Here is a 10,000-nt window from a genome sequence, read left to right on the forward strand (position 1 = left end):
ATGGGGATGAGCCATTGGTAGTGATTGTGATAACTAAAAAAAAAAAAAAAAAAAAAGATTTCTTACCAATGAAAGATTCTTTGGAACTTTCACTTTTACCTTGGATCTTTGAGTTGTTAGAAACGCCTTATTGCCACATAGTAACATATAGGGAGCCTCTCCAACATCATAACTGTATAGTTTTGTAAGTTCTGTAGGTTTATGATCTTTTTTCCCAATACCATGTTAACTTATATCCATACCTATGACCACACCCAAACTCTGTCAGTTCCATAAGGTGTTATTCCTGACAACTTCTTCTGCCTTTTTTTTTTTTTTTTTTTATTGCGGTACTGAGAATCGAACCCAGGGCCTTGTGCTTGCGAGGCAAGCACTCTACCAACTGAGCTATCTCCCCAGCCCACAACTTCTTAACTATAATACCCCATTGCTTATTTAGGCCATTTTTTTATCTCTCTGTTTTTCTTCCTTTGCCATTATATAGAACCTATCAACAATTCCCCACTCTGTGGGTGCTAATTTCTGCCTCTGTTCCTCTGAGAACTTTCCCCCTACATAAATTGTCCATTCCCTTGTTTTCTTGAAAAACTCTTACTTGTTCTTTAAGAGTCAGTTCAGGTATGATTCTTTGGTGATACCTCTGAGTTTCCTATATTCAAGGTGATGAATCCTTCTACTTTAGTTTTTCACTTATTTACTGAACTAACTATCCTCAAGTAAGACATTTCCAAAGTGTAACCAACATAAAGAAAACTATAATCAACTTTTCAACATATATAAAAATGTTAGCATAATATATCAGTCGATCCTAGGAAAAGGAAAAAAGTTAGAACTTAATAGAATTTATCAAAATTGTCCAATAAAGAAATGTTTGGTAACTTTGTCAAAGAAAGAGTTAACTTTCCTTTGACTCCTTAAATATTGTTTTAATAATAAAAAAGCTGAGTTTATTCTTATTATAGTAAGAGAGAATGCCCCTTCAACAAAGTCTTAGTCTCAAAGTCAGAATCTCAGGAACAAAAGGATAAAGTCAGGATATTTACAAGATTTTGATGTTTGGAGTCTTGATTAGCATTGGATAAGGATCATAATATAAGGATCATTTAGGATTGATGGTGAGAGCAAGGCAAGCAGTTTTGTAGTGTTGGTATATAAACTGTCTTTCAATATTTTCTATTTAAGAGTTGATGACTTGTTCCAAAAGTTTCTAGGGTGAACAGTAAGGTTATTTACAACTGTTATGTTCAAGGGAAGAGTTTTCTGGTATGATAAAGTTGTGTTGATAAAGACAGAGGAATGGTACTATTATGCTAAAGAAGACAATAAGCTTCGTGTTTATAGATGGTTTCAGGTACCAGAGTTCCCTTATGATCATTCTTCAGCTTAAGCTGATCACATCTGGGAATGTGATCACACCTTCACTCCTATTTGAAGTATCACAATAATAAATAAAGTGTCTCAGGAATGTTGTCAAAGTGTGAAGTTTTTCAGTTTTGTTGTTGGATGATCATTTATTGAGTCATTTGATGAGACAGCAGTTGTGTAGCAGCATTTAGGACTGTGGAGAGCACACATCTGAGCCATGCTACACACATATGAAAAAGAGTATGGTCCGAATTTATGGTCTTTTTCTTAACCAAGAGCCAGGAGATTCTAAAGCCAAGAAAATAGATCTCATCCCCAATCTGAGCAGCCAACCTATAGAATAAGATATAGGGTTATTAACCAAATTACTTAATTTTATGGTTTCTTTGATAATTTTCTGAATCTTTTTAGTAATATCAAAGATTTCAGAGAAACCTTCAGGAATATAAGAACAAGATTCTTCTTTTTAATTTATTTTTATTGTAAACAAATGGGATACAACTTGTTTCTCTGTACATGAAGTAGAGGCATACCATTTGTGTAATCATACATTTACATAGGGTAATGGTGTTTGATTCATTCTGTTATTTTTTCCTTCCTCCCTACCCCTCCCACCCCTCTTTTCCCTCTATATAGTCCCTCCTTCCTCCATTCTTGCCTCCCTCCCACCCCCCATTATGTATCATCATCTGCTTATCAGCGAGATCTTTCACCCTTTGGTTTTTTGGAATTGGCTTATCTCACTTAACATGATATTCTCCAATTTCATTTGCCTGCAAATGCCATAATTTTATTATTCTTTATGGCTGAGTAATATTTCATTGTGTGTGTGTGTGTGTGTGTATATATATATATATATATATATATATATATATATATATACATATATCACAGTTTCTTTATCCATTCATCAATTGAGGGGCATCTAAGTTGGTTCCACAATCTGGCTATTGTGAATTAAGCAGCTATGAACATTGATGTGGCTGCTTCACTGTAGTGTGCTGATTTTAAGTCCTTTGGGATTAGGCCAAGGAGTGGGATAGCTGGGTTAAATGGTGGTTCCATTCCAGGTTTTCTAAGGAATCTCCACACTGCTTTCCAGAGTGGGTGCACTAATTTTCAATCCCACCAGCAATGTACAAGTGTACCTTTTTCCCCACATCCTCGCCAACACCTATTGTTGCTTGTATTCTTGATAATCACCATTCTAATTAGGGTGAGATGGAATCTTAGGGTAGTTTTGATTTGCATTTCTCTTATTACTGGAGATGTTGAACATTTTTCATATATCTGTTGATTGCTTATAGATCTTCTTCTGTGAAGTGTCTGTTCATTTCCTTAGCCCATTTGTTGATTGGGTTATTTGTATTCTTGATGTAGAGTTTTTTGAGTTCTTTATATATTCTGGAAATGAGTACTCTATCTGAAGTATGAGTGGCAAAGATTTTTCTCCCACTCTGTAGGCGCTTTCTTCACATTGCTGATAGTTTCCTTTGCTGAGAGAGAGCTTTTTAGTTTGAATCTATCCCAGTTAATGATTCTTGCTTTTTTCTTGTGCTATGGGTCCTGTTAAGGAAGTCTGATCCTAAGCTCACATGTTGAAGATTTGGACCTACTTTTTCTTCTGTAAGATGCAGGGTCTCTGGTCTGATTCCAAGGTCCTTGATCCATTTTGAGTTGAGTTTTGTGCAGGGTGAGAGATAGGGGTTTAGTTTCATTCTGCTGCATATGGATTTCCAGTTTTCCCAGCACCATATGTTGAAGAGGCTATGAACAAGATTCTTACCCTACAGCAGCCTATGTTATTCTTTAAGAGATGAATATTATATGTAAAGCTGCCTTTCTAATCTCATGAAACTTTCAGATGAGGAATTAGTTAGCCTTGGTGGCAATGTCTAACTCACCTGCTATTCCCTGAATAATAGCATATCTCTGGAGCTGATCACTGGCATTCTACAATAACAGCTTCAAACTGCTTTTTTTTAAATAATTTATTTATTTTGATTCATCGTAAACAAAAAGGGTAAAACTTATTTTCAAACTGCTTTTAAACCAAAGATTTAGTCTTTTGGGATTTAAAAAGGCTATAAGCTTAGTAAGAGCTGCCCACCTGGCATAATGTGAGATCACAAATTTTCCTTAGCTTCTATATTATCTCCTTGTGTTTGAGCTCCTACTTTTATAATATCTACTTCCTTAGAAGGCATCAAAGCACTTAAAATTTCTTTAAATACTAACCACTATTAATTGGCCTTCCTGCTGAGTCAAGAATCCTCATTATTTCCAAAGCAATTCAAAATCATGGACTAAACCAAAAGCATTTCTGCTATCAGTACATATAATGACCCACTTCTTTTTCACTGACAAACTCTGGGTGACCTCAGTGAGTTTTGCCATCTGGGCAGCTTTTCCCCTGGCAAAGGTGTTCATATTCTAGGAATAAAGTTTATCCTAATTTGTTAAAATCAGTGGTTCACAAATGACCTCTGTAATTCTAAATTATCCTTGGTGGAATATGCCATTTAGAAAGATGAGTATACAAATTTGAGTTACAGCATGAATACTTGTAAGAAATAGAAGTCTGACCTGGAAGAGATATAGATTTAGGTTTTAACTAAGACAAACTTGAGAACTTGGAAATAGTTGGTCCAAAGTGTAGTTTGAGTATATCATACATCAGCATCCCCAGTCTAATGGCTGGGCCATCCAACTACAAACTGACACATTTTTAGTGCCAATAAGTTGGTAAGATTTAAAGAGAAGCTGTCTCCCATAGCCAGACTTTCAATAACAAAACAAAATAAGCTTTTTGAGCTCTTTGTATATCCTGGATATTAATACCCTGAGGAGCCAGTGGGAAAGATTCTCTCCCATTCTCTAGGTTCTCTCTTCATGCTCTAGATTGTTTTCTTTGTGGTGAGTAGGCTTTTTAATTTGCTGTCATTCCATTTATTGATTTTTTTATTTTACTTCTTGGCACTTTAAGGGTCTTATTAAGGACCCTTAAATGTTCCTGAGCCAACATGTTGGAGTGTTGGGCCTACATTTTCATCAAGCAGGTGCAGGGTTTCTGGTCTAATGCCTAAGTCTTTGATCCACTTTGAGCTGAGTTTTTTGCAGGGTGAAGGACAGGGGTTAAATTTCATTCTACTACATATAGATTTCCAGTTTTCCCAGTACCATTTGTTGAAGAGGCTTTTTTCCAACATGCGTGTGGCAGCTTTGTCTAGTATAAGATAGCTGTATTTATATGGGTTTGTCTCTGTATCCTCTGTTCTATTCCAGTTGTCTTCATGCCTGTTTTGGTGCAAGTACCATGCTGTTTTTGTGACTATAACTCTGTAGTATAACTTGAGGTCCAATAGAGGAATGCCTCCTGCTTTGCTTTTCTCCCCAAGGATTGCTTTAGCTATTCTGGTCTTCGTTTTCCAGATGAATTTCATGATTGCTTTTTCTGTTTCTGTGAAGAATGTCATTGGAAATTTATAGGAATTGCATTACATCTGTATAGTGCTTTTGGTAGTATGGCCATTTTGACAATACTAATTCTGCCTATCCAAGAATATGGGAGATCTTTCCTTGTAGAGTTCCTTCATCTCTTTTGTTAGATTGATTCCCATGATTTTGATTTTGGCTTTTGTTTTTGTTTTTTGTTTTTCCATTTGTTTGTTGTTGTTGTTGTTGTTTTAAAACAGGTATGAATGGGATAGTTTTCCTAACTTTTTTTTCAGAAGATGCATCATTGGAGAAAAGGAACATGGTTGATTTATGGGTGTTGACTTTAAAAATAACTCAGTCAGTAAATGGGCAAAGGAACTACACAGACACTTTTCAAAAGGAGAAACAGAAATGGCCTACAAATATATGAAAAAATGTTCAACATCTCTAGCAATTAGAGAAATACAGATTAAAACTACCCTGAGATTTCATCTCACTCCAGTCAGAATGTCAGTTATTGAGAATACAAATAACAAATAAGTAACAATTAACATTGGCAAGGATGTGTGGAAAAGGGTACACTCCTACATTGCTGATTGGACTACAAATTGGTGCAACCACTCTGGGAAGTAGTATGGAGATTCCTCAGAAAACTAGAAATGGAACAACCACATGACCCAGCTATCCTACTCCTCAATATATATCCATAGGATATAAAATCATTATACTGCCATGACACAGCCACATCAGTGTTTATAACAGCTCAAGTCACAATAACTGATAAATGGATAAAGAAAATATCTATTCATCATTGAGTAATGCACAATGGAGTATTACTCAACTATAAAGAAGAATAGCTTTATAGCATTTGCTGGTAAGTGACTAGAACTGGAAACTTATCAGGGAAATAGGCCAGTTCTAAAAATTCAAAGGTCAAATGTTTTCTGATATGTAGAAACTAATCCAAAGTAAGGGGGGCAGGGATAAAAAAGAATAGAAGTTCAGAGGAGTAAACAAAGGAAAATCAAAGAAAGGGAGGCAAGATGGAACCAGGAAAGACAATGGAATGAATCTGACCTAACTTTCCTATGTACATATATGAATACACCACAGTGAATCTCACATCATGTGCATCCAAAAAACACTCTTTAAAAAAAAAAAACTATAAGTAAATAGCAAAAAGAATTAATAGAGTACAGGGAAAGGAACAGGGTATGGGAGGAAGGGGAAGTACTGAGGACTAAATTAGAACAAATTATATTCCATGCTTTTATTTTATTTTATTTTATTTTATTTTTTGGGGGGAGCTGGGGATTGAACCCAGGGCCTTGTGCTTATAGGACAAGCACTCTACCAACTGAGCTATCTCCCCAGCCCCTATTCCATGCTTTTATAATTTTAGTATATTCTGTTGTCATGTATAACTAAAAAGAACCTATAGGCAATGAATGACCCAAGGCAAAGTTTATTCAAAAGACACAGTCTGAGAAGAAACCTAAAACTCTTTGTTTGCAGAAATAAATCAAAAAAACACTTAATGGAGCCTATGCCCATCTTCTCCCTCATGAAATTTCACTTTATGGAGATACAACAAAAAATTGACAAGGATGGACAAAGACCATTAGTGTAGTTTTAGTAATAAGGCAGATATCCTCCAAGGTTAAAAGTTTTTTTCAAATTTAATCAGACTAAAAAGTCCTGTAGTTTCTTTGTTCATAGCTAGATTGTGAAACCAACCTAGATACCCTTCAACAGATGAATGGATAAAGAAATAGTGGTATATATACACAATGGAATATTATTCAGCCATAAATAATAATAATATTATGGCATTTGCAAATAAATGGATGGAATTAGAGAATATCATGCTAAGTGAAATAAGCCAATCCCCAAAAAACCAAAGGCTGAATGTTTTCCCTAATAAGTGGAGAATGATATATAATGGGGGTGGGGGGGTGGGGAGTGAGAGAAGAATGGAGGAACTTTGGATTATTTAGAAGGAAATGAGAGGGAAGTGGGGTATGAAAAAAGGTAGAATAAGACAGACATCATTACCCTATGTACATTTATGATTACACAAATGGTATGAATCTATATCATGTGCAACCATAGAAATGAAATGATGTACCCCATTTGTGTACAATGAATTAAAATGCAGTCTGTAAAAAATTTAAAAATAAATAAATAATTAAATTTTTTTAAAAAGTCCTATAAAGGATTCCTTACTCTTAGGAGACAAAATAAACTTAACATTTAGGGAGTTTAAAGAAAATAAATCAGAATTTCATCTAATGCCAGACTATCTCATTATTAACAACTATGGGTGCTACCTCTTCCCTAACCAAGAGGTTCATGATTTTTCAAATCAAGATTCTTAGGCTGTCATAGGAAAGAACTTGTCTTAACTGGGTCTTCCTAGGATCTATGAATGCTGGCTCCCCACAATAAGGGATTACCACACTGAGGAAGTGCACTTTCTTAACAGTCTTCTTAACCTTTTCACTGTAGGTTCAACATTGGAATACTAATTATATTTTAAAGTCACAAAGTTGAGTTTTTCAGTGTGGTGACTTGATTAGAAAGTGACTGTTCACAAGGCAAGGATTATATGTAAAGGGAGTGGTTGTTGTGGAGGTTTGTTTGTTTGTTTGCCATTCTACTCTACAGAATAAGTTTTGTATGTAAACAAAATTGATTAAGACCTGAGCAGAACTTAAATTGAACAAAGAGGCAATGATAACTCTCAGAAGTCCTGCTGGGATCTCAAACGATATAGATAACATGGTAAAGTTTTGGTTTGAACAGATTGTGTGTAATTTTTATGGTTTGGTTTGGTTTTGTGTATAACCTCAATATACAATTTAGTTACAATCTTCAGGTGTCACTCAGCATGAGTGACCATGAGATAGTCAATGATTGTTAACAACCTAACCAACTAGATGGGGATAAGAAACTATATTTTTCAGAAATGCAAATCAATCCAAATATGAAATGACTAAAGCAATTCGTTTCATTTATTCACATCTGAATTTCACTGGAGTCAGAGATGAAGCATCATCCCTATTCCAAGAATGAAGCCTTTAGGTAATGTTTCAGATGCTGTCTGAACTGGTTGCCATAGGAACACAAGTTTCATAATTTCTTTCTTTTTTTCTTTTTCTTTTTTAATTTTTTTTATTAAAATCTTTTATTTTTACAGACTGCATTTTGATTCATTGTACACAAATGGGGTACAACTTTTCATTTCTATGGTTGTACACAGTGTAGAGTCACACCATTCACGTAATTGTACACGTACAAAGGTTAATACTGTCTGTTTCATTCTACTATCTTTCCATCCCCCACCCCCTCCCACCCCATTTTCCTCTATACCATCCAAAGTTCCTTCATTCTTCTCCTCCCCCCATCACCCCCCCTCGTTATATATTGTCATGCACTTATCAGAGAAAACATTCGTTCTTTGGTTTTTTGGGCTTGGCTTATTTCACTTAGCATGATATTTTCTAACTTCATCCATTTACCAGCAAATGCCATAATTTTATTCTTCTGTATGGCTGAGTAATATACCATTGTGTATATATACCACAGTTTCTTTATCCATTCGTCAGTTGAAGGGCATCTAGGTTGGTTCCACAATCTAGCTATTGTGAATTGAGCTGCTATGAACATTGATGTGGCTGCATCGTAATTTATATAACTCATAGGACTTTTTTTTGTAAGCATCAAATTATCATTGACTGCTGAAGTTAACACAGAGTCAGTCTACCATAGTCTTCCCTTTGATTTTTTTTAATCTGAGTTGAAATTCTCAAAATGTAAAATTAGCTATTTTAAAGTAAACAATTCAATTGTATTTAATAAATTCACAATGTTGCTCAACCATTAGTACTATCTACTTCCAGAACATTTTCGTTACCTCAGAAGGAAATCCCAATGCCCATTATGCTGATATTCTTCATTCCCCACTGCCATCAGCCCATGGAAACAATCAATGTTTTCTATCTCTGGAGATTTATGCCTGTATTCTGAATATTTCCTATAATATAAGATGTTTTCTGTCTGGATTCTTTTATTTAGCCAAATTTTTTCAAAGTTCAATAATGTTGTAGTGTGCCTGTTTATTTCATTCCTTGTTAAGGCTGTATAATATTTCATTTTACTTTACACCACATTTTCTTTATTCATTGATCAGATGATGGATATTTGGGTTGTTTCCACATTTTGGCTGTTTTGAATAGTGCTCATGGAAACATGTGTACCGATTTTTGAGTACCTGTTTTTAATTTTTTCTTAGAATGTACCTAGCAAGTGTCATATCTGTCCCTATGCCAGTACTGCGCTTTTTTAGTTACCATAGCTTTTTAGTAAGGTTTTGAAATAAGGACATTAAGAGTCTTCCAATCATTTTGGCCATTCAGGGCCTTTGCCTTTCCATGTAAATTTGAGGACTGGCCTTTCTGTTTCTGGAGAAAGAAAAAAGGTTGTGGAATCTTGATAGTAAATGTGTAAATCTAATATTACTTTGGATAATATTGCCATCTCTTAACAAGTTTTCCAGTCTATCATTCAGGTTTTCTTAAATTTTTTTTATAGTAATCTCAACTTACAATGAGTTTATTAGGTTGCAACCCCATTGTAAGTTGAGGAGCATGTGTAGTTACAATTAAGATTTCTTGGGTCCTTTGTGAAAAGGCAGGGCACAGGCCTGCTCATGAACAGTGAGCAGTCAGAGAACTTCAAGACAGAGGTTGTGATTTTTTCTTTAAACAAAAATTTTTCTTATCAACTGTACATAACAAAATTTACTATCCTAATTATTTTTAGTTAGTTGCACTAAGTGCTTTCACAATGACATATAGGCATCACCACCATCCATCTCCAGAACACTCCTCAAGTTCTCAGACTGAATCTCTGCACCCATTAAACTCTCTGCTCCCCTTTCCCCTGGCAGCTGCCATTGCACTTCCTGTCTCTGCATTTGACGAGGAACCTCATATGGCAGACTCATACCGCCTTATCCAGTGACTGGCTTAGTTCGCTTGGCTCAGTCGTCAAGTTTCATCCATGTTGCTGTATGTGTCAGAATTTCCTTCCTTGTTAAGGCTGGATGAGAATCCATTGAATGTCTGCTTGCTTTTTAGAATCACATATAATGGTTGGCCCATGAGTAGAATTAAGGACATGGTACATGGAAGCA

General features: G+C 35.3%; 1 protein-coding gene and 1 non-coding gene across 21 annotated transcripts in view; one reads left to right on the forward strand and one right to left on the reverse strand.

The window, feature by feature from the left end:
* Gphn (gephyrin) overlaps nucleotides 1–10,000 on the forward strand; it is a 641,988-nt gene that overhangs the window by 482,635 nt on the left and 149,353 nt on the right. The window lies entirely within an intron of this gene.
* Nucleotides 6,102–6,175, reverse strand: Trnai-uau (transfer RNA isoleucine (anticodon UAU)). Its single transcript has one exon. It is a non-coding gene; the product is annotated as a tRNA-Ile (tRNA).

The sequence above is a fragment of the Sciurus carolinensis genome, chromosome 2 (assembly GCF_902686445.1).
Source record: "Sciurus carolinensis chromosome 2, mSciCar1.2, whole genome shotgun sequence".
Lineage (NCBI taxonomy): Eukaryota > Metazoa > Chordata > Mammalia > Rodentia > Sciuridae > Sciurus > Sciurus carolinensis.